Source organism: Epinephelus lanceolatus, chromosome 23 (assembly GCF_041903045.1).
Source record: "Epinephelus lanceolatus isolate andai-2023 chromosome 23, ASM4190304v1, whole genome shotgun sequence".
Classification (NCBI taxonomy): Eukaryota; Metazoa; Chordata; class Actinopteri; order Perciformes; family Serranidae; genus Epinephelus; species Epinephelus lanceolatus.
The window spans coordinates 29761533-29789182 of record NC_135756.1 but is presented as its reverse complement, the minus strand read 5'-3'; the positions used below and the strand labels follow the sequence as shown (position 1 = coordinate 29789182).

The window sequence follows — 27650 nt, the reverse complement described above, 5'->3', positions numbered from 1 at the left end:
TGCGGCCCAATTGAATTTGTAATTGAATAGTCCTGGCATACAGTGATTGGCTGAAATAATCACACTGATGCTCAAGTACTGTGTTGTCTTTCTAGGTCCAATCAAATGAAGAGCCGTGCCACACAATGATGATGGAACACAGTTCTTGATTGAGCATGTCTTCTCCCCGTCCCGATGAAAATCCATGGCCACTTACTGGGCTGAGCACACGTCCCACTAAGCTGGCAGAATGTCTTAAAGATGGATATGTTGTTGACACGTGTCCTGTGGCTCACTGTTTGATTCTGTTTCCAACTCTGATGCTTTGAACACCACTGAACAGCCATATTCAAGTTAGATAGTAAAAAACCTGCTGGTCCACACAACCTTGGACCAGTCTTCTTTAAGTTAGCTGCAGATTTCATGTCCTCTGAATATGCTGTGAAAAAGTCCGGTCTCTGTAGGCAGCCCAGGTTGTTTCCCGCGGCGTTCCTGAATCCGGAGTAGGTTTTTAAGTAGCGTAGGCTTTTATGTGCAAATCTACACAAAGATTTACTCACTTTTCATGAATGAGACCCTTTGTGCACTCCTTACTTTTTCAATTTAGGAGCACATGTGCTTCTTGGGAAAAAAGTTAGCATCAAGCCCTGTGACTATGTCTTACATACCACGAAAAAAAAAAAAAAACTCCTGCTTGGCTGAAGTCTTCGCATTTTTCTTTTCAGTCCAGCCAAATCTTGTGAATGTTGCTGTGGCTTTTATTTGAGTCAGCATAAATCATTGCTTAATGAGGACCCATGAGGTCTGGCCTGGCATAATGTTCCTACATCTCTTTTACATGGTAGACTTTCAATCAGCACTTTGGCCAATGCATCAGCTGCACAGTGTTTCACCTGCACATCACCATATCAGTAGTTCACACTCACCACCCCCCTTCCCTTCGCCTCTCATCATCTCCTCACTATGGTAGACTTTTAGTGGCTTACAGCTATACGCATTGCTATACAGCCCCTTTGGGTCCAGTCGTCTCCTTCTTTTCCACCTCTCACTCTGGCAGGGCTGACTCTTTTTTTTCTTAAGAGACTGAAGACTTGATCCTCTAATATCCCTGGACCATTCTTCTTTTGCTTTTTACTGATAGTTTCAATTCACACAATTACAGATATAACTCACACATAGATTTATTAAACATTTGATCCACACAGAACTTGATGTTTATAGCAATTGAACATCGTAGTCCTCTCTCTAACTTTAATCAGCTCCACAACAATCCTCAACACATCCTGCATTGTGCCCTGCATGTATCCACTGAGTTTTGTTCACATCTGCACTCTGAATGTGCATTTACTGAAATGCTGCATGTGATGTAATGATCAAACATGTGTGGTTGGTCAAACTCCTTTAGACAACATTCACCCAGCTAAAGTGACTATGGTCAGCTTTGTGAAGCTTGAAAACCACTTGCTGTTGCATGCTGCTTTGATATTGGGCAAGTGAGCCTCCTTCTTCTGTTGGCTGTGAAACGGAGCAGACCCGGGACTGCTACTTGTTGTTTTTGTTTTACTGTTATGATTAAAATACTGTTTTAGTTTTTTAAAGCTGTAATACAAATTCATATGTCTTGAGGGAAAAATTAATTAATATGTGACTGTTGCATTATAGGTAGATATCGTGTATCATTAAGACTGTTGTCATAAATACATTTTTAAACATTGTTATTATAACATAACATACCAACAGTGTAGTTAGTCTAGCTTGTGCATGGACTGTAGCATTTAGTAAAAACAGAGACAATATGTAAACTCAGTGTATGCTTAAATTTACACTCCTTCCCCCAAGCAAACACACACCTAGCTGCCCTTTTGAGGACACACATGGGACAACAGAATATCAACCATGTTTTTAATAATGGGAGGTGGTGGGTGGATGTTGTGTGGCAGGTGGTGGGCCAGGACCATCGACCAGGCATCGATCAGATGAACATCCATTCCTTTAAACATGGCTCTGAGCACCTTATAACGCTGCAACGAGTACCAGTCACTGAACATTAGCGAAAGATCAAATGTCGCACCCTGCGGATGCCCCGCAGCCGCCGGATGTACACCTCCATGGGGAAGGGGGTGAAGTGAGCCCAGATGCCAAAAACTACGATAGTGTCAGTGCCTCCTGTTAAGGCATCTATTTCATTTGCAATGTAATGAAGCTTGGTAGTTGGGGTCGTGGTAAAACTGACTATAGGAGGACTGTGGCAGTGGAATGTCACCATGATGTTGTTTGCATTGTCTATGGCCATGAAAGGTCCAAATTTCCTCGCGCTGTGCAGGTTAAACTCCTTAAGATCTGAAAATATACAAAGGGAACAGATTAAGCTGTAGTGTGAACAAAATCAAACTATTGTCAAAATCTCTGCCAATCAGGTACCTGGTAGGTTTTTGTTGAGGAATTCAAACCACTGTCTGATGGTGGAGTCTCCATACAGGTGGATCATCTTGCCTTTCAGACACTTTGTGATGGCGGAGGAGGTGCTGAACTGGTGAACTGTGGTTCCATCTAGCGCTCGCCATGCACCCTGGTAGTAATAGCCTGAGGGTCCAGATGTCACACTGCTACTCTTCACCTCTGGTTGACCTGAGAGGAAGTAATAGGTGGGGTTATTCTTAGGGGTCAAGACAATCTGAACCGATCAATCTGAAGACATCATACAGTGTCTTACAAAAAAAACAAAGACTTTGGTTGGGTTTCTGTTGTAGAAACAGATTGTGTTTCTCTTTTTTTTCTCTTATTATTATAATTATTATTATTATTATTATTTTTCTGTTCTTTTTTCCGTCAATTCAAACTGTGTTTGATGTTGTTATCTTAGTATATAATGACGAAAACTCTGTCTGTGGGTGTGTGTCTCTGTTCCATGTTTTTCTCCTCACTGACTTGGTCAATCCATGTGAAATTTGGCGCAGTGGTAGAGGGTCATGGGAGGATGTGAATGAAGCAATATTACATCAATTGGCCAAAGGGGGGCACTATAGCAAGTGATTGAAATTGCAAACTTTGAATGGGCATATCTCATGCCCTGTATGTCGTAGAGACATGAAACTTTGCACAGAGATGTCTCTCCTCATGAGAAACAAATTTGCCTCAAGAACCCATTAACTTCCGGTTATATAGATTTTCCGCCATTTTGAATTTTTTTGAAAAACACTTTAAATCGATCTCTTCCTAGGAAGTTTGACCGATCTGTATGAAACTCGGTGAAAATAATCTAGGGACCAATATCTAAAGTTCCCTCTTGGCAAAAGTTGGAAAACTTACTAAAACTGAGTTTCTATAATGCAATGAATATTGCGGAGGGCGTGGCTCATCACATAAAGGTGTGTAACATCTCAAGGGTTTCAGCGATCACCACGCAACTTTGTAGGCATATGACCACACATAATCTGAGGGGACCCCTCCATTATTGACCCGATCAAACAAAATGGGGGCGCTAGAGAGCTAATTTCTTATCTAGGCCTAACCGCCATATCGATTTTTAGTAAACTTTATAGATACATAGAACAGGACACCTCAAGGTGACTGAAGAAATTTAACTCTAATTGGCAACTGGGTGGCGCTATAACAACAGAAAAATGCTTGAAAATGGCTAAAATGCAACCGATCGCTGTGGCTCCCCCTGTGGCTGAATGTTGGTTTGTTTTTTCTAATTTTTGGTATGACTAAGTCATGGTATGGTATGCTGTACATAATCACGGAAACTGTCAGTGTGTCATTCTGTCAGTCAGTCATTTTGTCTGTCCCACGTTTTTCTACTCGCTGACGGGTCAATGTATGTGAAACTGCACATAGGCATTGAGGATTGGCATAGGTAGAAGGTGGCAAAGCTACCAATGGGTATGGACTAGTACTTTAAATTAAGATAAGTCCATGCTTAGTAAACCAAGGGTCCACAGAGAAGTCTTGACATATCATTTTATAATTTGAAACTGGTTTTATAATATTGACCACATTAGCCATGTATTTTTCCTTCATCCTATTTCTTCATCAGAGCTTGTAGCTAGCTATGTGGTAGAAGAAATGCTGCCGTTGTCTACGGTGGAGTCTAAAACATTCCGCAGGATCGTCAGTAAAATCCCCACAACTCAACAGATGAAGGAGGACTTGCTGACAGACAGGTCAGACTCAGGACTTGCATTATGCCTCGTACACACTACACGACTTTTCTGCCCATTCTGAAAGTCACTATTTCACATTACACGATTGTGGAGTCGTAAAATCGTGCCGTGACTTGGCAGACAGACATGACGCACTACACGATGGTACTCACCAATTATCCCCGGTCATCTTTCATGTCATCGGGTTATTCTTGTCCTATTTTTATTACTTTCACTATTATTTCAGTCACTGTGTCTGTTCATGCGCCAGCCGAAATGTTGTAGCCACCTAAAAAGCGCCAGCAGATGGCAGGAGCTACATTTGAGGTACTGTATGTAAACATTCAAGCTACTGAATCCTCCACAACCAAGTTCCTCCTAATGTTTCACAATAAAAGCCTATTTAGAAAATGGAGGGATTCTCTCAGCCGAGGTTATAAGGGGCTTTTAATTTGAAACAAATTCAGGAAGTGTTGAGTTTGAAATGACAGCGCGATGCATTAACTTAAAGACGGGAGCGGATAAAAAGTAAATATATAAAAACACAGAGGGATTAATAAATAACGGCCCTTTTATAATGTAATCTGTTTCAAATGAAGCTGGCGGCCTCTGCAGTTGTGGTGAGTAAAAGCCCCGCCACTATTTGTTAATGTTATTACTTTATGTCCGTCTCCATTATGAGGACGTAACATTGTTTGCTAGCTTGATGCTAATGGCAGTACTCAGCGGGTTGACAAAGTGCCTCTGCTGTTTCACACCATCATTTTCCCCTTTTACTCTGTGTGGTAACATCCCTAGAGGAAATATTAGAAACGCTGGGGTGTTGTTGTCATACAGTTGTCTACGGCAGCAGATCATTCTGTGTTTCCACTGGTCAAAGTGACGGCTGTGATGGGAGAACTGGATCTCAGTGAAGGGCAAGTGGTCCATAACTTTGATTTTGGAGACAAAAAATGTAGGCTTAGCACCCTGTGGTCCATTGCCCAATAGGAAATGTAGAATACTCAAAAGTACTTTAAAAGTACTTGAGTTACTTTTCTTAGGAAGTAATGTTGGAAGTACTTTAAAAGTACTTGAGTTACTTTACTCAGGGAGTAACGCAGTAAAGTAACTGGTTACTTTTCAAAAAAGTAACGCAGTAAAGTAATTTGATTACTTTTAAAGTAAGCCTTACCCAACTCTGTTCTTCATCCTATTCCATCCTGGGTGTTAGTTTAACAGGTTAGCCTACCTAGATAGCCAAAATGTCCTGGCCAAGCATCTGCTCAAACAACTCACAAGAATCATGGTTTTTAATCGTGGCTGTTGCAGCTTCTATTATTTCACTGCTGCAGCGGATCTAAATTCTGCCAGGATGCTGAGTGGCAGACTGGAACGTGTCTCTGCTTGTCACATGACTGACCTGGGTTAAAGGGAAATTTCGGTTTATTTCAACCCGTCTCCTATCGTCCTAAATTTAAAAAGACCGCCTCATATCATTAGGATAAATGTCAGAGAACATATAGAAAACGACATATAAATGTGTTGTCTTACCTTACCGGTGTGGTGCCATGTTTGTTGTTTACCATTTAGCTAAGGCTGCAACCGGTCCCATTCCTTGCAACAGAGGTATTCCTCTTCTGTGGGCATTGGGCCACAGCATTCACAGGTAACGTTACACCACCAATCTCCAGAGCTAAAGCCTTGCAGCAGCCATTCCTCCTCTGTTGTCCTCTACCTGTTGTGCCTCTCTCTCCTCCTCTTCAATTTCAAGAAGCTCTTTGTCAGTGTATTCTGGCTCAAATAAATAAGGGCGGCCATCAAACTCTGCAAAATCAAATTCCTCCTCCACAAAGTCTTAGTCTGGCAAAAAGTCAGCCATTATTCTGTAAATCTTTCATAAAATAAACGAATGAACCTTTTAGGCTACTGTCCGGTTCTGCCTTGCAGCTGCTGTGGCTTGTTCTTGCAAGATTTCAGACACGCTATGAGATCGCTGCTTGTTCTCGCGATATTTCGGCCGTGCTTTAGGAAGCAGAGGTAAATGGTAAACATACCGTAAGGTAAGACAACAACTCTGAAGACCACCTAAATGTGGAATGTTAGTATATAGGCTTTTCACATCGAGAGGCGATGGCCGCCCTTATTTATTTGAGCCAGAATACACTGACGAAGAGCTTCGTGAAATTGAAGAACGGAGGAGGAGAGAGAGAGAGAGAGAGGCAAAACAGGTAACGTTAGAGGATGACAGAGGAGGATTGGCTGCTGGAAGGCTTTAGCTCTGGAGATCGGTGGTGTAACGTTACCTGTGAATGCTGTGCCCCAGTGCCCACAGAAGAGGAATGCCTCTGTTGCAAGGAATGGGACCGGTTGCAGCCTTAGCTAAATGGTAAACAACAAACATGGCACCACACTGGTAAGGTAAGACAACACGTTTACATGTCGTTTTCTATATGTTCTCTGACATTTATCCTAATGATATGAGGCGGTCTTTGTGGAGAAAAAGCTTGTTTAGTGGACTAACTTTGCACTTGAAGGGATGTCCGTTCAATTATGTTTTAACAGGTCTGATGCTACGGCTGTATCTAGGCTAATGGCTAACATGCTAACTATTATTTCTATGTCACTAGTGACTTGAAACAAATTTAGGACGATAGGAGACAGGTTGAAATAAACCGAAATTTCCCTTTAAATTTTCTGATCGGGAGAGTTGAGTTTTTTTTACCAGATCCCGGTATTTCACCAAGAAAAACAAAAGTTATATAATTGCAGCAGTTGTTACTGCAAAGCCAAACGAATGGAGAGCTGTGCTGCTCAGTGATCACACATCTTGCAAGATCAGTGGTTCAACTCCAGACTGCTGCAATGCAGTGCAGTCAGGCTACAGGATATTTCAAGCAGTTCACTTCATAGTAAAGTATTTACAGCGATGCATTTCAGCTGTCAGCATTCACACTGCATGTTCTGCAAGCAATGCATTTTCTAGTTTATTAGTTTATATCTTCTACAAATACTAGTGCTACTACTACTGCTAGTATGCATCAAGTCAAAGTCAAGTCGAGTCTTTCGTTACTGTAAGTCAAGCAAGTCTTAATTCCTCAAGTTTGTGACTTAAGTTGGAGCCGAGTCATATGAATCGAGTCCCCCACCTCTGGTGGGTGGCACTAATAGATTTGGAAAATTGCTGTTGTAATAGCAGCTGGCAGCAGTCACAGCTGGGAGCAGCAGAAGGTAACAGCTTAAAGTGCTCACACACTTTCTCTCACACAAGTTGTTACGTCCCCCGGCCACCTGTGTATTCATTATGTGTATGTGATATGTATATGCATTTGATCGGTATGTTTTAGTGGAGAGTTAGACCTCTCTTTCTTCCAGAGATCGTGTGTTTTGTGTTGACAGGTGTGAAGGTGATTGGATAACGAGCGTGACGTCACCACTGCTGGATTGGCTGAGCAAGGGGCTCGGCCTTCATAACTCCGGGGCACACAGAAGCTGGGAGACGAGACCCGTACATGGCAGCAGCGCATCGTTTCTCTGGTCTTTTGTGAATGGATAAGTGATTTCTTGTGTGACTATCGTGTGTGTTTGTGTTTAGTTTGCTTTGCTAAATATCGCCACTTTTGTTAAGACCAGCCACCTGTCTTGGACCATGACAGGTGGCCATGATGGATTTTTTTGCTAATTTTCACAATGTGAAAAACAGTTAAAAAAAATAGACTTTTTTTTTTATTTAGACTATCAACGCAAAATTTAGGACACAGCCTTGTGGGAGATATTTCTATTTCTATTTCAAAAGCAAGAGTGATCAAAAAATATGGATGCCATTCATCATAAAGTCTTGGGTTGGACTTCACAATATTGGCCGAAACTCATTAACCAATCATCGTAAGTAAATCTTGATATATATCTTCAGTATGTGTTGTAATAGACCTACCAACGTAATTTGAGCTAAACCCATCCCAAAAACACATATTTTAATAACCAGCGGGCATTTGTGGAATGAGTGTGCCAATTTTCAAGTCAACTGGACTGACAGCATGAGAAGAAAAAACAACACATTTTTGGGTGTTCTGTAGCATATAGTAATGGCTTGGTAATGCCCACATGCACTTATTAGTATGACACTTGAGATAATGGCTGATACTCACACCTACCAAATTTATTGAAATTCTGTCCACTGGGTTTTGAGGTACATGTTTGTGGCAATTGTAGCACCCCCTATGGGTCACGCTCAAAATGCTTTGGTACACCTAATCCCCAAGATGTAATGAATATATCCATCCATCCATCCATTTTCTAACCGCTTGTCCTCTTGAGGGTCATGGGGGGGCTGGAGCCTATCCCAGCTGACATTGGGCGAGAGGCAGGGTACATCCTGCACAGGTTGCCAGACTATCGCAGGGCTGACATGTAGAGACAGACAACCATTTACACACACATTCACACCTACAGGCAATTTAAAGTCACCAATTAACCTATCCCCAATCTGCATGTCTTTAGACTGTGGGAAGAAGCCAGAGTACCCAGAGAAAACCCACGCAGACATGGGGAGAACATGCAAACTCCACACAGAGGGGCTCCCACACCCGGGATCTAACCAGGAACCCTCTTGCAAGCCACCACACCAGCCCTAGAGCCCTTTGGACAACAGCTAACAATGATGTACAATCACCAAAATACAAAACTAGAACATAATAAGCTAATGAACTCCCAGCAAACAAGCTGACATGATGAACAACGCAGCTAGGAGCTAAAGTTAGGCTAACTTTAGCTAACGTTAGCTAGAGATGTTAAAGATAAATTTATATTTCTTTCCAGCAAAGTGAAAAAAAATATGTTGCCTCAAACACGATGTTGACCTACCTTAAAACAGATGTAGACATCACTGTTAATCTTATTCACGTTGTGTTGATGTTGTGGTCTAACCTTACCACACAACTTTATCCAAAGGAGACACTTTTCTCGGTTGAGATGTGGTTTAAAGTGTAAAAAATACAACTCAGGATACTTTGTGTCGGAGTTGCATGTATCCCATGCACACTGTTTGACCATTTTAAAACTTCAAATCTCCAAAAAGCTCATAAAACCGAACAAAACTGACTTTCTGTAAAGCACTTCAATGAACATCCAGTCAGAGAATGTCCAAGTGTATGGGAATGGCTATATGCACTGTGATTGGCTCATCGCGTTTGAGGGTGGGACTTAGCCATAGGTCAAATAGGTCTATTAATGTCCTAAGTCATGCCCCTTTTAAAGGTCATTTTCAAAACTTCTTTCAAAACTTTTGATAACTTTTGATTAGCTTTATCTGATGATTGTCCACTGAAAATTTCATACAAATAAAATCTACACTTGAGATGACGAAAATGTGTTTTTCAAAAAATTCTAGATGATGTGTTGCCGCACCTTATGCACAAATTCAAAAAATGGTTCAACGGGGTGTCGGTAGCTACTAGTGGATAGTAGTAGTGCTGGCGCCCCATGTACAGAGGCATTGCCTCGCTGCAGCAGCCACGGGTTCGGTTCTGGCTTGCGGCCCTTTGTTGCGTGTCAGTCCCCACTCTCTCTCTGTCTCCCCATTTCACTCACTGTCCTGTCCATTAAAGGCAAAAAGCCCACAAATATAATCTAAAAAATTTGGTTCAACATCATTACTACATTTCTTCTGTAGTTCTGTAATGACTGGATGAACAATTTTTGATTTACAGTTTGACTCTAGTTATGCCATGCCCGTTTTGGCATTTGTGTCACCCCCTAGTGCTTAATTTACATGAAACTTTCAGGATGTTCTTTTAGTAGTTCTGTAGCCAACTCCTGCAAATTTTGTGATGACTCAATGGTCATGGAGTTAGGTCTGTTTATGTGCTGAGCCATTGTCCCTCTATAGTTTATTTATAATATCTTAAATATCTTCAAAATGCAATAATATCAACAAGCTTTCAATGACTTTTGGTAAACTTCACCAAATAGTGATCCACATAAAATCTGGTACAAATTGGACTTGCAACTAAGGGGGAGATGGGTAAAATGAGTATTTCAAAAAAATTCAAACTGATGGAAAAACTTACAGGCGGACCTCAGTGGTTCTTTGGCTTTTTTTGTAGAGCACATTAACCTGAATATGTGTGCTGAATTTCAAGTCAGTTTGACTTGTGGTGTAAAAGGCGTGGCCTTTCCAAAATTTAATTTTGTCAATCATTGGTAAAATATCATGTGTCTACAGTGTATCATCTCACTGGAATTTGCAAAAAAGTTTCCTGAGAAAAAATAAATAAAGCAGCACAGTAACGAAAGACTTTCAGCCCTTTGTACACAGACAAATTTTGAATTCAATCCGATTAAATCTCTAAGAGGAGTTTGATAAAGTATGACCCCTGACTTATAATAATAATTCTTTCAGTTTCAATAGGGTCCCTGCACTGTTAAGTGCTTGAGTCCTAATAAAATAGTGTTCTTACCTTCCTGGCCTTGAACGCTCATCATTTTTATCCCTTAAGGCAATACTCTGTGTTTTTGTCATCAAACTTACTGTTTATAGACCTAAATGGTGTGAAAATGCTGTAGCATGTGCCTTTTTGGGGATCAAAATGTGACTGAACTTTACCAACCTCATCCATCCATCCATCCATCGTCATCTACTTATACAGGGTCATGTGGTGGGGGCAGCAGGCTAAGTAAAGTACTCCAGATGTAACAACAACACTTTCCAGCTCCTCATGGGGGATCCAGAGGCATTAAGATATACAGTATAATCTCTCCAGTGTGTTCTGGATCTGCCCCGGGGCCTCCTACCAGCGGGACATGCCAGGAACACATCTAACAGGAGGCGTCCAGGAGGGATCCTGATCAGATGCCAGAACCACCTCAACTGGCCCCTTTTGACATGAAGGAGCAGCAGCTGTACTCGGAGCTCCCTCTTGATGTCTGAGCTCCTCACCCTATCTCTAAGACTGAGTCTAGCTACTCTACAGAGAAACTCATTTCAGCTGTTTGTATCCGCGATTCTCAATCTTTTGGTTACTACTCTAAGCTCATGACCACAGGTGAGTGTTGGGACATAGATGGACCGGTGAATTTTAAGCTTCACCTTTGGGCTCAGCCCGTCTTTACCATGACAGTCCAGCACAGTGCCCACATCACTGCAGATGCTCCATTTTACCCTTACCCCCAAACGAGACCCCACGATACTTGAACTCTTTCACTTGGGGCAGTAAGTCCATCCCAACCTGGAGGAGACAATCCACCGTTTCCCGGCAGAGAACCATGGCTTCAGATTTGGAGGTGGTAACTCTCATCCCGACCTCTGTACACTCAGCTACAAACCTCCTCATTGAATGCTGGAGGTCACAAGGTAATGAAGCCAACAGAATCACATCATCTGCAAAAAGCAGAGATGCAATTCTGACGTCACCAGACTAGATTCCTTCCTCCCCCCAAGGCTGCACCTTGAGATTCTGTCCATGAATATTACAAACAGAATCTGTGACAAGTGACAACCCTGGCAGAGTCCAACACCTACTGAGAGCATATTTGACTTTATACCAAGTATGTGGACACAGCTCTCACTTTCATTATAAAGGGAGCAGATGGCTCATATCAAAGACCCCAGTACCCCATACAGTATCCCCCAAAGGCCCCCTGAGGGACGTGGCCATAAGCTTTCTGCAAGTCCACAAAACGCATGTAGACTGGATGGGTAAACTCCCATGACCCCTTCAGCAGCCCTGCAAGGGTAAAGAGCTGGTCCACTGTTCCATGGCCAGGATGGAAGCTGCATTGCTCCTCCTGAATCTTGTCAACACAGTTGAGCGGCCTTTCCAGCACAATGGAATAAACTTTACCAGGGAGGCTGAGTAGTGTGATACCCTGATAAATGAAGCCCATTTTTGGAAAATGGGAACCACCACCCTGGTCTGCCACTCCACAGGGAATGTACCTGGCCTCTAGGCAACACTCAAAAGGCTTGTCAGCCAAGACAGCTCAACAATATCCAGAGTCTTCAGCATCTCAGGGCAAATCTCATTCATTCCTAACACTTTGCCACTGGGCAGCTTTTTGACTACCTTAGCAGCCTCCGCCAGGGATATGAACAAGAGTTCCCCTGAGTCTTAAGACTCAAGCCTCCTCCCCAAGGATATAGAAGTACATGAGTTCCTAAAAGTCGTCCCTCTACCACTTGACAATATCTCCAGTCTGGGTCAGCAGTTCTCCTTCTCCTGAGATAAACCCTGCTTTCTCTTCCTGAGGTGTCTAATGGTTTGTTAGAACTTCCTTGAGGCCAACTAAAAGTCCTTTGCCATGGCCTCCCTGAACTCTTCCAACATCCCAGGTTTTTGCTTCAGCGACCACCACAGCTACAGTCCTTCTTGCAAACCAGTACCTGTCTGCTACTTCAGGAGATTCCTGGGCCAGTCAAACCCAAAAGGCCTCTTTCTTCAGCCTGACTGCCTCCCTCACCGCTGGTGTCCACGAGCAGCTTCTTAGATTGCCACCACAACTGGCACCGGCGACCTTCTCACCACAACTCTGAGCAGCCACCTCCACAATGGAGGCTTTGAACATAGACTACTTGAATTCCATGTCCGTAACCTCCCCCAGGATGCACAAAAAAATTGTTTTAAGCTGGGAGTTGAAGACCCCATGGACCAAGGCATCAGCCAGACATTCCCGGGTCACCCTCATTACATGTATCAGTTGTGAGCTCTGCTCCTCTCCTCGCCCCTTGTGTCCAAGACATACAGTCACAGATTCCATGATACGAACACAAAGTCAATCACTGATCTTTGGGCCAGGGTGTTCTGGTACCAGGTACACTTATGAACCTCCCTGTGCTCGAACATGGTGTTTGTTATGGCCAATCCATGACTTGCAGAGAAGTTCATTAACAAAACAACGTTCGCGTTCAGGTCAGGCGGACTGTTCCTCCCAATCACCCCCCTCCAGGTTTCTCCATTGTTGCCCACGTGAGCGTTGACGTCCCCTAGAAGAGCTATGGAGTCCCCAGTCTGTGCCCTTTCCAGGACTCAAGGACATCCGGGTACTCAGAATTGCTGTTCAGCTCGTACACACACACACACACAAAAAAATCAAAGACCTCCACTTAGAGACCCGCAGTCGTACCGAGGTGACACTTTGTCCCCCGCAGAGGACTCCAACACAGTGGCACTCAGCTGGAGACTCTCACCCTGGTCAACTACGGAAAAGAGAGAATACCATCCCAGCCCGTCTCCAGGAGTTTGGTTTAAGAACCAGCACTATGCATGGAGGTGGGCCCAACTACATCTAGTTGGTACCACTCCACCTCATGCACCAGCTCCTGTTCCTTCCCTGCCAGGGAGGTGACGTTCCATCTCCCCTGAGCTAGTCTGTAATGCCTTGCCTGCTACCTGGCACACAAGGCACCTGACCCCAATTCCTGTCTCTGTGGGTGGTGGGCATGGGCCCCACAGGGCGGTGGCTCCATGTTAGTTATTTGGGCAGAGCCCAACCTGGACACTACTCATCCAGGTCTTGTTGACTCACCAGAATTTATGAATGTGGACAAGTGGTCTTCAAAGAAATGATGATGGCAACAAGAACTTTAATATACATAACAGAGCTACACCCAAAAATGCATCTCAAAGTTCCCGCTTCTTTTCCTTTGTCTTTGTCTTTGTCCTGACCACACGGTTAGACAAACACCTCACCTGATCTGAAGCTTTGATTCGGCCATCTTGTAGTTCTCTGTTGTCAAACATTTTGTTCTGTAGGCCAAACGGCTCTTTGATCACCACACCCACCTCTCTCTCTCTGTCTCTGTCTCTGTCTCTCTCTCTCTCTCTCTCTCTCTCTCACACACACACACACACACACACACACACACACACACACACCAAGCTTGTATATAGTTAGTTAGAATTTGTGTGTTTTTGTTTTGCTGTGCTTACTTTCTGAATAAATATAATTCTTTGGAATCATACCTGTTTAATGTTGCACGAGAGTGAATGAATAGTCAACCTCTGCTGTGTCAAGAACTCAGAAATCCTTCAGGCTTGACTGTTAATTTTCGTTATTGTCATTAATTTAATTATTAATCAAAACTCCAAATTAATAGTTTAGCGTATTTTATGAGACTGTTATCTTTAACTGGCTATCATTTTCCCTTTATGGGAATGGTGCCCCACGAGGTGATTTAATGTTAATTAAGTCACATTATTTAACATAATTATTAATAATTATTAATTATTTCCGATAGCCAATTTACAACTTTAATGGTGTCCCCTTGGTGACGCCCTGAATTTATGTTCCCCGTGGACGTTCATCAAATTTCAGTGTAGTTTTCCATGCTCCCAGCATTGTCAAATTGGCTGAATACATCTCCTACAGGGGAACGCTAGCTAGACAACAATCATAAGTTGTGTACAAACAGGCTTTTGCTGGCTGTTTTACATTGTCTGTAGCAAATTTAGTTTTGAGTTACAGACCATGGTGACAGTAGTAAAAATTGAGCATTACCTGTCTTTTTTGGCAACACAGTGACATTGGCAGGTCCTGAAGCTTGAATGTAGACTTTTAAGTTGACACCACTAAAGAAAAGCACACACACATGAACAAGGTGAATACAACAAAGGTGGACACAAATTTAAAATCATTTCATAAAGTTAGAAAAATTAAGCACTAAAATGGAAACACCTGCTTAACTTAACCTCTAAAAATTTGTGATTTAAAACTGCACTTATTAAAAGGTGCCACTAGATGTACACTACCCCTTCCATCCACTACTGTCAACACATTGCTGTTGCCTGAAGCACAAGTGATTGCCAGTTTGTTCCACAGCCTGCATATTTCATGGTCGAGTTGACAGACAGACTCAGTCATGTCAAGGGCTGAATCTTTCATGGCTGAGTAATGAATTAATTTTATAGAATGTACAGCTACACATAAACTACAGATTTAGGTTGTGTGGTGGTGTTACAAGAATTATGTAATATAATCTAGCATTACAGTAATAGTATGATATGGCTAGGTAACAAGTGCCATGGCAAAAAATAAAGTTTCACCCTTTTTGGTTCAACATGTCATCATATTTGAGAGGGAGAAAGGCAACTGATTTGAACTCCAGGCAAGGAAAGTAAATGCTTTTTATATCAATAGGCTAAAACCTTTTTCTTTTTTCATCTCTAATTTCTGGGACCGACCTATAGTAATGTTATTCTCATGACGTGCACTGCTCTCACTCTCTTTTTAAAAATAAAACCTGTTGTCCTTCTGCCTCTCCCTCCTCTAGAAGACTATGGCTGCAGAAATGTAAGCTCCATAGTGGGGAGAGAGTCTACCCACACACACAATCACTCATGTACACAGACAGAACCCAGGTAATGCCTAAGCACCTACCCTTTAAGCCTCTGACTGGATAAGCGCCCATTTGCAAGACATGTTTTTTTAATTATTCTAATAATTCTAAGTTGTTGTTTTTTTTCTTTTTTTTCATTTGGCCCATGGCACCAATTCTCAGTTAAAAGTGTGTTGTATGCCTGACAACTGTTTGGGTTAGCCCTGCCCCTGTCTTCAACCTCCACTACAGTCGTTAGAGTCACATGAGGCCATTTGTGAATGACCGTTGTTTTTAGATGGCTTCTTTTGAAAAAAGCAAAAAAAAAAAAAAAAGGAAGCCATCTATGTGAAATTGGAAAAGCCATCTCTCAATAGAGGAGGAGGTCTGCGACACCACCTATAATGCTGTCCTTTCATCCTTGCCCAGGAGGCTTAACAACTTAACCTCTAAAAACAACGGTCGTTCACAAATGGCCTCATGTGACTCTGACGACTCCAGTGACAACCGTTGCAGCAGGAGTTTCAATGACTGTCGTTGACACACCACTGGAGCACTAACAAACCAGTGACATCATTGGCCTTGTGAAGACCTCCCCAGAGGTTAAATACCTGGGTGCTTCCACACCAGTTTGTCAGACTAGTTCCAGCCTAGTCAGACAAGCATGAACTGATGAAGCCTCTTGGATAAGAGGTGAAACGTCTTCAAAGACAAAACCAAGTCCAGTTGCGTTCGATTCAGTTGCCGTGAGATAACTATGACCTGGATGAATGAGAATATCCACACGCACGGTGCACAGTGCAGCACTATTTTCTTTGTTGTTACCTAAGACAAATGATGTGTAAATGATGTGTAGTGAATGGTGCTATTTTTACTAATTGCTAGGTGCAAATAGTATAGATCTTAAGCATACATTAAAAAGAAAAATGAAACATCTGCACATGTGCTCCTGAGGTCTGTGTTCATGCAGTACAAATATACAGTATGCACGTAAGCCTCAGGAGCTAATTTCCCTGAGGCCTAAGTACATACGGTACAAATGTACTATTGTATATTATGTACAAATGTCCCTATGTATAAGTGTGCTGTATGTACAAATAATGTATGTACTTAGGCCTTAGGAGCCCCTCTGTTGCTGGCAGACACATTGAAACCTCACGGCGGGGCAGGCTTTGCAAGCATACATAAAAAAAACAACATTTCGCCTCACATGCAAAACCTATTTGTGTTACTACTGCCTTTTTATTACTCAAGCATATGCCCCACAAAAAATCTGTGTACATCCATGAACATAACCACAGGGCTAACTGTTACCAGCACACTAATATTACTTAATGGTTATTATGGGTTTAGCAACAAAGTTGAGCAGCTTTAGTGTTGGTGTGAGTTCGTTGAGACCATTTAACTGCTCAGTATCAGATGTTAGCCGCTGCTGTTGTGTTAGCTCTTGCTAACTAGGCAGACGTTAAACCAGGCCTTTGGGAACACAGCTTAGCCCTACTTCCAAGTTTTCCTAGTGGGCATGTACTCCACCCCCATTTTGTAGCAAAAACGCCTAAAATGACATACCCAAATTAAATGACTGTAGCTTCTGAACCGCTCTGACTACATGCATGGATGAGGTCTTGCCAGAAAGAAAACTCTCTGAAGTTCCTTGTGAAGGTGTCAGAAACACTCTAGGTGATACAGAGACAGAGTAATGGGCCTCTGAAATCAGTAAAAAATTGAAGATTTTGCCAAAAATAAAATAAAAACTGTTTTTCAGGATGAATAACTTGTCTGTGGCTTCATCTGAGCAGGTAAATGACACTATGGGGCTGTAGGCACAATATCAATGAACATTTGTTTCAAATTTGAAGAAGACTGCTCAAAGTATGACCATTCTACGGTGTTCTACAGCTTCAAACATTGTACCTTATTGAAATCAAGTGTGATTATCATAGCTGATGTTGTTTTTGACACAAACATCATAAAATATCACCAAATAAAACCAAGTTATGATCCCACTTTCTAGACGGTAGTGAGAGTGAGAGTGAGACTCTTACCTTTTATAAAAGAGCTAAGTCCCCGCTAACGGCTCCACATAAAATCGCGAGTAATCCTTTAACTTTTCATGTCGAAAAACGGCATGACATGACTTGTCACTACTCATCGCGATTTTGGACTTTGTGAGTTTAGGCTGCTCTGGTGCAAAATACATAATAAATAAAAGAAAAACGATGTTATTTTTGAGTCGAGAGCTTCCTGAATCTGGCAATACGAAACAACACATGGTGTGATGACGTAGTGCGCCTGGGAGATACCATTTAACAGAGGAGGGAGGGGGGGAGGGGGGGGGGGGGGGGGGGGGGGGCGAGGACGTCGGCGTCATGGCGGAGTTAGAGAGGTTTTAAAGCACTGCAGCAAAAAAAATTCCCTGCAGTCCCAAAAGTATTTCTCGAAAGACCATCACTGTAAAAGAGACATCTATTAAACTGTTAACAGGACACCTTGAGCTGCAATCAAGGACAATTATGTTAGAATGAATTTTTGTTCCATGGAGGCTTTTATTTTGTACCTTTCTATAAAAGTTTTGTGGACGTTTTTTTCTCTGAGCTCTACAGAGCACTGTAGCATCTTTTAGCTCATTTGTTCAGTTTTGCAGCTCATAGATTTTCACAGTTCTCATCAACATATTTTATCAGATGCAGCAGTCAGCTGTTTTCATCAAAGAACCCCAAATTATCCAGTTATGCACTACTTACTACTGAACAGCGGAAAGACAAAGTTAGCAATTAATTGGTGAACACAGCAGAGCATTTAGCAGCTAAGTCAGATATTTCACTCTGGAGTAGGTGGGGACTAAACTAGAACTAAAGGGAGAATCAGTATTACACTCACATTTGCCATTAAAAGCATTCTAAAAGAATGCTATTGTTGCCAAATGTCTACTAGATGTAAATAGGAAATGTAATCAAAATTGGCTGCAACACAAGCCAAAAGCATGATCGAACCACCCCCATGTGTAACAGTTAAGAAGTGTTCTTTTTATGAAATTCTGCATCCTTTTTTTCCCCAAACATACCTTTGCTCACTGCGTCCACAAAGTTCTATTTTGACTTCATCAGTCCAAAGGACCTGTTTCCAAAAGGCACAGGTGTACAGGTGGCACTGCACAGTAGAACAGTGCACCACCACCCCAGAGTCTGATAAATCTTCCTTCAGGTCTTTTGCAGTCAAGCGGGGGTTTTGATTTGCCTTCCTAGCAATCCTATGAGCAGCTCTCTCAGAAAATTTTCTTGGTCATCCAGACCTCAACTTGACCTCCACACTTCCTGTTAACTGCCATTTCGTAATTACATTATAAACTGAGGAAACAGCTACCTGAGACCACTTTGCTATCTTCTTATAGTCTTTTCCTGCTTTGTGGGCATAAGTAATTTTAGTTTTAAGAGTGATAGGCAGCTATTTGGAGGAGCCCATGGCTGTTGATTGACAGGACAAGGTTTAAGGAGTCAAGAGTATTTATAAAGCTTTAACATTTGCATCACAATTTGCATCACCTGGCCTTTCCTTGTTTCAAATGTTTTTATTGTGAAGCAGCTTTCAAATGTACAAGGTACAAACTGTGTTCACATGCTTCTTTTCCAAATGAAAAAATAGAGGTAGGAAAACAGTACAGCCGTACTGCACCATCACTCTTGATAACAACAAAGAAAACATGAGAAAAATAAGAATAAAATATAAAATAAAATAATAATCAAATCATTTCAAAAAATGAGCACACACACAAAATAATCCCTCCCAGGGCTGCTAGGGTCCTGTGTCTCCTGCTAGGTGGGAAACCAGAGGATGCCAGATCTTATTAAAATCTTCCAACTTATTATTGATTGCAAATCGGATTCTTTCAAGGTGAAAGAATATGTCCTTATGTCCTTGGATGATCCAAAAATTATCGGGTTTATCTTGACTTTTACGGACAGATCTATAATTCCTCCACCTCTGCATTAGCTTAAAAATCATGTGTGGACAGCCCATTATGAAACTTTATTTTTCATCTGAAGAGCCGATTTCCTGAGCTATTACAGAGTTCTCTTTGCACCAATGGTAAGGAGAGGAGTCGAGCTGCTACAGGAACAGAGTAACAGGGCTGCTACGGGAGCTGGTATGTACAAGCAGAGAGCGCGTGGGAGAAAAATGTGTTTAATTCCTGAGGCAGCAAGGCTGGAAATAGGACAGTGGCGTGAAGTGCCGCTGGGCAGCGCACCCAGGAGCGCCGACACATGTCTAGCCACTGCCAGCGTGTGGTTGGATATTAAAAATAATAGGAGGTTATTTTTTGTTGCCTGGAGTTTGCCACCAGTGTGTTTTGGCCTTTAGTGTCCTCAGTTCCCTAACACTTACAAAGTGTTGTTAAATAAAGGGGATGTAACATAGTGATAAACATGCCTCTGTCCCAAGGTTTTTGGAATGTGTTATAGGCATCAAATTCAGAATGAGTATTTATGTTTTTATTAAAAAGTTTATGAGTTGAACGTTCAATATCTTGTAGACTGTAGAAATATCTGTATACCTTTAGGAAATCATTGCATTCTGATTTTATATACATTTTACACAGAGTCCCAACTTTTTTTGGCACCAAAGTTGGGTGTTCTGCAGTGAGCGGGCACCTAGCCAATTTTCGTGGTGGCCAATCAGTGGAACTTCAACTTCTAGGTCTGTCACATGATGCCCTTTGACCCAAAAATACTTTTTCTCATTGACTTACAATGAGAAAAAGATCTTTGTAAATCAGTGGACACATTTTTTTGAATGTCACAAATGACTCATTTCACTAACATTAAATAACAATCAGAAAGTCTAGAAGAGCCGGACTTTTGAATTATTTTATCCCCGTAATTTTATACGTAGCAGATGAACCATTTTCTGAGCAATACTCATATGAATATAGGGGGCCTTCTGCCAATGCTGTATCAAGGTCTCTGTTTTCTTGCCTGGATAGTGCCCCACAAACCTGGTATTTTAAGCCAAAACGTGGTCTTTGACATATTTGCTACAACATGCAAATATGGTGTATCAGTGGTTAGCGGAAACACAAAACCAACATTTTTTTCTGGCAGTTGGGTTGGTTACAAAGGTAGCACTGGATGAATGTTAATAGAAGGTATACAAAATGCCAGTCCTGTCTCTGTTCCACTACCTTCGAAATAGCTTCCCCTCATTGGCTGTGATGAATCCACCTTTTTGTCTCCCGGCATGGTCAATCCTGGCATCACAGCTCAGGTTCTTTGGCTTGTAGCAGAACCAAGGCTTGCCTGAACGGGGGTCAGTGTAGTTGCACATCAGCTGGTGGGTTGGACGTAGGCAGACGTTACAGACAGCAGTTTCAGAGAGTGCTGAGCGGAACAGGCTGTGGAAGTAAATTCTGTCAGGGTGTTCTTTGTTCAGCCTTTTCAGCACTGGGATAGCCTCACCAGGATGAACCAGCGTCACCTGATTGGATAGAAAACCAGAGTTTTCACCAAGTCCAAGTCATGTTGAGTCATATTAATAAAGACAAAATCAAAACCACTCAAAGATGACAATCTCTCAAAAACTGTCTAAATTCACTAAACCACTCCCCCAAATAGTGACTGTCCAATCATAGCCTGGCAACTGTAACTAGGAATTTCAGATCTGTCAAGCTTTGCATTTCTCCATACTTGAAGTGGTGTGAATAGTAAGAGAAATACTCTGCATTTAAAGCGTTTAGAGAAGGTCGTCTTGTTTTCAAGACTAAAACCATAATAGGGAAAAGTGTAAGAAATGAATTACTATAATTAAGTGGTTGCCTGCTCTGATATAATTGCTATTTTTAGTTAGTGATATTAGCAGCCCTGTCCTGTCCTGTTCAATTGGATTTTATCTGGTTATTCAGACAACATGTACACCATACACATTACCCAAACAGGGTTATGTTAGTATGAAACACTCCAATCTTATATTTCTCTATCATACCCCTAAGACTAGGACTGCAATAAAAGAACAAACCTGTTACTTCATTTCCTTCATTTTGCTAGGGAAAATTTGAAGCTGAGAAGATTTACAATCAGCTTAGGTCCAGCTTTCGTATAAAATGAAAAAGTCCCATTGTTTCTAAAATGTTAAAATGTGAGGGCTGAATCTGCCATTGAAAGTTGACAGGTTGAGCAACAGTAACTTCAGGAGACGGAGTTTAGTAAACAATCAAATAGAAGATGACAATGGCCCTGAGGGTCAAAACACAACTACATTTCAGAAAACACTACAACATTTCACAGTACAAAAGTGAGACTCAAACCGAAAAGGTAGTTACTATTGGACAAGGATTCCTTGACGCTGATTGGAAACATTGTCTGTCAGTCTGTGACAAATGTAAGTACCTCTTCTTCTGTTTGTTTTCCAGTTGACTGGATGCCTTGCAGCACATTGTTGTCTCTTAAGGTGCTGACACGTCAAACCGACATCAAAGAACTAGCGGCAACAAAAGACAACTGTTGTGTTGTCGACGTCGCCTCAGGTCGCCCTGTGTCAGTTGCATTTGAACATACTACAAAGACTACATCCGACGGCCAAGTAGCACGTACGTTCTGCGCCTGTGTGAGAGGAAACGCAAAAAGGGAAACCGTAAGTCCGAGGAATGCATGAGATAAACAATGTAGCGGAGTGAGAGAGTGATACATCAGCTGAGGGGTTTCCTATCTGTGCAGCCGAGCACCGGAGCACTTCCACGGACTATTACATCCAGACGGTCCCGGTGTTTCTTCCACAGGCTCCACGTCACTCAGCTGCCCGACAAACCTGCTGCTTCTTCCCACTTTAACCTGAATAACAAACCGGGGCTCGGTGCTCCAGTTGGATCCAAACGAAGAGCCAGGGCTAGCTGGGAAGCTAGCGGAGGCTAACTGGCTGTGCTTCCCTCTGGTCATGCTACGGCTAACGCTCTGCTAGCCTCACAGCTAGCCCCGGTTTGTTATTCAGGTTAAAGTGGGAAGAAGCAGCAGGTCTGGCAGCTGAGTGAAGTGGAGCCTGAGGAGAAAGCACCGGTTAGCCCCGGTTTCACTATAGGCAGATTTACTCGCTACAGGGGTGAGGAAATAAAACCTGAACAGCCAGAGTGATCTCTCTCACCGACAAGCTACGCCATCGCTTCAGCATGCTCAATCGGCCGAAAAGCCGCCGTCGCTGAAGTGCCGATGGTGCGGGACACACCGCAAAAACTAGAGTGACAGACGCTCATCGATGGCCCGACTTTGACCGACGGCCAACCGTCGGCTTGGTGTGTCAGGACATTTAGGCCTCATTTACACCGCAAGCGATGTGTTCGCGTAAAGCTTGCGAACGGTTGCTGTTTACAAGAGAGGTCACAACACACGCAAACATGAGTTTGCGTCTCTTAGGCCTTCAGCAAAATCAAATCAAATCAAATGAGAGAGATCACAACACACGCAAACTCATGTTGTGACCTGTATTGTGACCGCTTCCCGAACACATTGCTTACAGTGTAAATGAGGCCTTGTAGGTCGGGAGCAAAAGATAAAATTACATTTCATGTAATCCTAAACAGTTTTGCCAACTTGGCGACTTTTTCACTAGATTTAGTGACTTCATTTCTAAAAAGCAACAAATTCAGCAACTTAATCAAAATCAAATCAAATCAAATCAAATCAAATGTTATTTATATAGCACCTTTAATACAATTATGGAGCCCAAAGTTCTTCACAGAGCCAGACTAGAACATAAATAACATCACACCATCAGGGAAAAGACGAGATATATTCATGTTATCGATCTTATGCTCCCAGTTCGGACAAGCAGTCAAGAGAATGGGTACAGTTGGGTCAGTTTCCAAAGTCACACAATAACACAAATCCCCAATCAACAGGCAGTGGACCAGAGACTCATCGTGGTCTGTGGAGTAAAATTACTATATCTGCCAATAAAGTCTGGTGGCTTTGACAAGTGCAGAACATAACAATATCAGTTTCCCATTGTAAAGGCTGTCTGACAGCAAGGTGAAGCAGGGAAAATATTCTAAATATGGCTATATGTGGCTAAAATACATTTTGCTGCTCCCCCCGTCCACAGTTGCCAGACTCCTTTGACAGAAACACTAAATGTCACAGCTCCTATGCCATTCAAATGCTTTGTTGAATTTAATTCACCAAAGATGTAAAATGGTTTCATTTCTGTCAGAGTGTATTTAATAACAACATTTTGTCCCACCACCATTGCCTCCCTCCTTTCACATGTAGCATCCACATATTTCTGGACGTGGACATCCATAATAATTTGTAAATTCATCAAATTCAGTGCTCCATATTGCTATTTTTCAAGCCACTGTGACGTTAGTCATATTCTGGATGGAGCATACTGCACCCTGTGGTCCCTCCACCTCACTCCTGCCCATGAGACTACTTAGCTGGAAGAAGAGCAAACAGCAGCTTTGGAGATGGACCCTCAGGTGCCATCAACTCTTTTCACAGCAAAAGCATTCTAACAGACGGGAGTCTGGCAGAGAGATACCGTGGGTATCAGCTATGCAGACTTCTAGACGGCAATTTCCAAAAAACAGATCCGTAAATGCATAGGCGTAGCAGACGCGGGGTATGCGTGGGACATGTCCCCTGCACTTCCCGTATCTGTGTCCTCTGTGCCCTGCACTTTTTTATAACCGTTCAATTCGTTTTTAACATGTGGTAATGTGTTTTTCCAAGCTGTCTTTAAATGCACCACAAGTAGACGGCGCCAGGCAGCATACATATGCTGTCGTGTTGTGATCTGAATCAATCACACAGACGAGAGGTGTGCTGCTGGGCAGTACTGCTGTGTGTTAACTATGTTCAGCAAACTAGCCAGCAAGACACAAAAAAACCTTGCACAGTTTCTTCCAAACAAAGTTGAGTAATGCTGTTGCATGTAGATAATGTTTGCTAAATGATGACTAATTAATAGATGCCAATATATCAAGTTAAGCTAGCTACAAGAATAATAATGTTATTGTTACCTATGTTAAATCGCTTGCTAGCAAGTTTAATGCTAGGAATAAACCCACTCCTCCTTAATTGCTGGGCAGAACTTGTGCTCACTATTGCTTTGCACATATTTTTTTAAATCTTTATTGCCACAATAGAAAGAGCAGGGTCAGGGAGGAGACAGTGGACCAGAGGCCAGCAAAGACAATCATGCAGGGTCTTCACAGGTGAGAAGAGAATACAACTGGCTGAGAGAAAATATCTATAGCATAAAAGTGACTTTGAGGTTAATTTCCACAGCTATGTCACCACTACTATTCTTAATTCTATTCATGAATTTTGCTTTGCACATTTATTATCTATATTACTGCAATAGATAAAGAGGGACAGGGAGAAATCAGGCAGGTATTTGGCACTTAATTATCTGGCTACTTACCCTGTAGATGCTCGAGGGTCATTCTGTGTGAATTCATCTAAAACTTTAGATATTGATAGTATATAATTTTAAAGAACTTCTTTAGCCGCTAAGGAGAGATGCAATTGAATGCGAGAGGATGATACATCACTCAATAGACCTCTGAACAGTATGTTCCCCCTCACTTCTGAAATGATGGCTACGCCCCTGTCCCAACCTGTGACAGGCAGCAATGTTCTGCAAGGCATCCAGTCCACTGGAAATAAAACAGACTGACAGAGAGTGTATTCAATCAGGGTCAAGGAATCATTCTCAAATAGTACCTACCTTTTCCAGTCTCAGTCTCACCAAATGTTGTAGTGTTTTCTGAAGAGTTGTCTTGTTTTCTGAAGTGTTGTTGTTTTCTGAAGTGTTGAAGTGTATTCAGCAATGTTGTTTTGTTTTCTTAAATTTTTTTTTGTGAAAATGCTGTAATGGTTTTTTGAAATGTTGTTGCATTTTGACCCTCAGGGCCACCGTAGAAGATAGATTACACGCCTGTTGTACAACCACATTCAACATGATAGTTTTTAGCATTACCTCAACCTGCGCGTCTCCTTCCCAGAGTAGAGAGAATACAGCAGAGTAGCTCCCATTGAGATGATCCAACACTTGCCCAGCTACACCTGCACCAAGCTCCAGGTTCTGGAGCCGGGCAAGTAAGAAGTCCCCCCCATACTTCTTGGGATGACCATGGAAGTCAGACATTTTTATCATAACCTCCAGTTGATCCCCTACATGCCACTGTCTTCCTCCCCTCCTTGGGAGAATGGTGAAGGTGCTGTGAGCTGGATCACTGCAGTTCTCTGGGGAAAGAGGAGCTGGCAAAAGTGGAGTTTCAGGCCAAATAATGGTCTAGTAAGATGTGTTCCTCCAGAGCATCCTCAGGGGAGAGTGGCTGGAAGTTGCAGGAGTCGTGACGCATGTCAGGGTGAGTGGTAACTCTCTGGACGATGACGGTGGAGTTCACTTTTTGTTGAAACTCGCAGTTTTGCCAAAACTGGGTAAAGAAAGAAATAGTGACAAATATGCATCAAATAAGTACACGGTAAGCAAATTTACTAAATAGGCAAAAGGGTCAAGAAGGCCAAAGCTCAAAATGACTGAAATATAATTTTAGGGTCATATTAGTGTTATCGAGCAGGTGAACCCAAACACAGGTGATGGCCAGCCACAGGAGCTCAAAGAGATCACTTTATTCCAGGGAAACAGCAACTGAACATCACACAACCAAATCAAGGACCCAACAAAGACTGAACTGTAATCCTGGACTTAAATACGAACTAGTCTGACGAGGGGATGAGGTGCAGGTGGAGGAAAAGGGCAGAGGAGCTCAGGTGAGGGGAATAAGGTGATGAGGCAGGAAGGAAGAACAGGCAGAGAGCTGATTGGCTGGGAAAAAACTCAGGAGCAGGCAAGGACAAATGAGGCTTACACAGGGTAGGTGTGTAGCTGGGTAAATGAGGGAAAGGCACCGATTGGGGAAATAAGAACAGGTGAGTGAAACTAATTTGTCACTGACGAAGACAAAGGCAGAAAACACACAAAAACAGGAAGTAAAACCAGACATGACACATGAGGAGTGAATCTACAAAACCAAACAGGAAACAGCTTAAACATGAATGAACATGAAATGAGGAAGAACACAGACAGAATACTGAACACAGTCATAGAGATAAGCCTACAAACAATTAGGAGTTAATAAGAACTGTTGATCTGTTAGCTGCAGGAACTTCTGCCTTTCCCAACTTACCCTGTGGCCCTTACTCTGTTGTTGGTTATTGATCCATGGAGAAAATGTATATTTTAGTTTGTAAACAACAACAGTAACTCAGGGTGGGATTCAGATTCTGTATACAATACAAATACAATACAATATTAACAGGCAATTTTCCTTCTCCTTTAGCAAAATCTTAAATGACTGAGTTGTGTTTTTTCCACCTGGACCTTTATGCTCTGCCATTTCTCCTCTTATCATCATGCTGTAACCTGTGACAGGCTGTTATGCTAACATAACTATCGCACATTCACATGTGTAGTTTTTTGTTGAGCCACGAGCGTCACGTAGGTTTACATTACCAAAAGTTTATGACAAAATCACTGGACGCCATGGCCAGAGAGGAGAGGGAGAGATGCTGTACTGCTGCCAGAGGGGAGTTCCCTCTGAGTGGTAAGTCCCTAAAGAAGTCCGGTAAAGTTCATAAAACATTCAGGACACCCAGGTCTAACAATGCCACAGTTTATTCCACACCACTGAAGCTGCTCATGTTTTTGGAACCACTATAATAATTTCACTTTCAGCCACGCTTGCTGTTGCCGTGGGTAACATTAAACATTTCAAATAGGAGCCATCATTCAAGTGATCCCACTAAAAACAGGTTCTCACCTCCAGAAAGTCCATGTTGCGAAGCACTAAGATTAAGACAGCCACGGCCAGAATGAGGAGGATGGCGCTGTACTGCCTTCTTGTACAAGCTCTGGCCTTCATGACACTCCCAATCTATGGCCGTAATACAGCACTGTAACCACTTCCTCTGGTACTGGAATGAAACATAAAAAAAAAACAAAGAACAAAGAGGTAACTGAAACCTTGTTATGCTGAATATTGAACCTAATTGTGAAATTCTCTCTATACAAGTAGTGTGACATGTCCAACTTTCAGCTATCATGACTAGATCCAGTCTTACAGGTAATTCCTTTGATCAACCATCAATCAAAGCCACAACCAAAGACAGCAGCCTCTCTCTCTTGCAGCTAGGAAACCCAATATTGTACAACATCATGTACTGTACATGACGTACAGTACTGTA

At 42.3% G+C, this 27650-nt stretch overlaps 1 pseudogene across 1 annotated transcript; it reads right to left on the bottom strand.

The window, feature by feature from the left end:
* Positions 1-1144: 1144 nt before the first annotated feature.
* On the bottom strand, positions 1145-27650 carry LOC117249300 (NXPE family member 3-like; annotated as a pseudogene). The gene is made up of 6 exons (XR_013490372.1): positions 27227-27650; positions 25381-25840; positions 20594-20886; positions 14598-14668; positions 2401-2607; positions 1145-2319 (listed from the first exon to the last, which is right to left on the bottom strand). The product of XR_013490372.1 is annotated as an NXPE family member 3-like (transcript).